This window comes from Mustela nigripes, chromosome 14 (assembly GCF_022355385.1).
Source record: "Mustela nigripes isolate SB6536 chromosome 14, MUSNIG.SB6536, whole genome shotgun sequence".
Taxonomy (NCBI): Eukaryota; Metazoa; Chordata; class Mammalia; order Carnivora; family Mustelidae; genus Mustela; species Mustela nigripes.
In genome coordinates this window covers 33,327,961-33,329,478 of record NC_081570.1, presented here as the reverse complement: position 1 = coordinate 33,329,478, position 1,518 = coordinate 33,327,961, and the positions used below count along the sequence as shown (strand labels likewise).

The 1,518-nt window shown below is 40.0% G+C and overlaps 1 protein-coding gene across 1 annotated transcript in view; it reads right to left on the bottom strand.

The window, feature by feature from the left end:
• The window catches only part of CFAP57 (cilia and flagella associated protein 57), a 69,786-nt gene that overhangs the window by 39,362 nt on the left and 28,906 nt on the right, over nt 1–1,518 (bottom strand). The window lies entirely within an intron of this gene.

Below are 1,518 nucleotides of genomic sequence, written 5' to 3'. Positions count from 1 at the left end.
TCTCAACAATCAGCGCATGTGTTGAGAACCTTACAAATGGCAATGCTCTTCTACTCATCACCTCTGTCTACCAGCTCTGCCTTTGGGATGATCAGAGACACCCACAGGATCTTGTGGAGCAGCATAGTGGGTAGAGTTCATAAGATCATCAAATGCCCAGTTGTAAGAAAAGAATTAAGTAAGTTATGTCCATCATTTGACAGGATATATGTGTGGTTACTAACATCATGTCTTTTAGGAACATCTAATTATATGAAAAAATGCTTATAATAGCATTAAGTAAAAAAAAAAAAAGCAGGCTACAAAAGAGTATATACAGTATACTCTCAATGTATTTAAAATACATACAAAATGTAACAAAAGAGTAAGGGAAAATGCATCAAAATATTAATGATGATATTATTAAGAGGATTTTTCTTTTTTTAGAGAGAAAAAGAGCATGAACATGTGAGAGAGGGTGAGGGACAGGCAGAGGGAGAGAAAGAATCTCAAGCAGGCTCCACACCCAGCTTGGAGCCCCTCGGAGGCCTAACATCATGACCTGAGCTGACATCCAGAGTCAGATGCCCAACCACCTGAGTCATGCAGGCGCCTTAGGAGGAATTTTATTTCTAAAATAAACATGCATTATTTTTATAACAGCAAAATAAGTACCTTATCCACAAAACTTCATACTTATGAAGAGAAGAGGGGGATTTTTAAATTTACTTTGAGTGCAAGACTCAATCAAGGTCAGTACAAGAATGTTCCAGTTGATAATGAAAAATCCTTTCTTTAAGTCAATCAGAGAATGATTATCATATGATCTCATTGATACGAGGAATTTGAGAAACAGGACAGAGGATCATAGGGGAAGGGAGGGAAAAATGAAACAAGACGAAACTGGAGAGGGAGACAAACCAAGAGACTCTTAATCTCAGGAAACAAACTGAGGGCTGCTGGAGTGGAGGGGGATGGGAGGGATGGCCATGGCTGGGTGATGGACACTGGGGAGGGTATGTGCTATGGTGAGCGCTGTGAATTGTGTAAGACTGATGAATCATAGACCTGTACCCCTGAAGCAAATAATATATTATATGTTAATTTAAAAAATTCCTTTCTTAATAACGACATTATCTGCAGGCAAGCCAGTATAGAGTTTGGGACAAACTTCAAAGCCTTAGTTAGGTATTAGAGTTGTTGGAGGGACAATTTACAAATATGTGCTCACAGTATTGCCCCAGGAAAGGTCTTTTGTACCTTCTGGCAGTGGCAGGGGCTCATCTTCCGGGCTTTGGCTCTTTTTAAGTCCAAGGCACTTCCTTGGAAGAGGAAACCTGTGTGCCACGACCAGCACTCAGCAGATGGGAGATCTGGGTGGCATGCCTACAGCATCTCTTAAATGGCCCATTATCAGGCACAATATTATGGGGAGCAACGTTGTACAAGATTCTTTAGGTCTCTTTCTGATTATTCCCTAGAATATATTCCTGGGAGTAGTTTAAATAAAGAATATTAGTAACCAATCAATGTTCACGG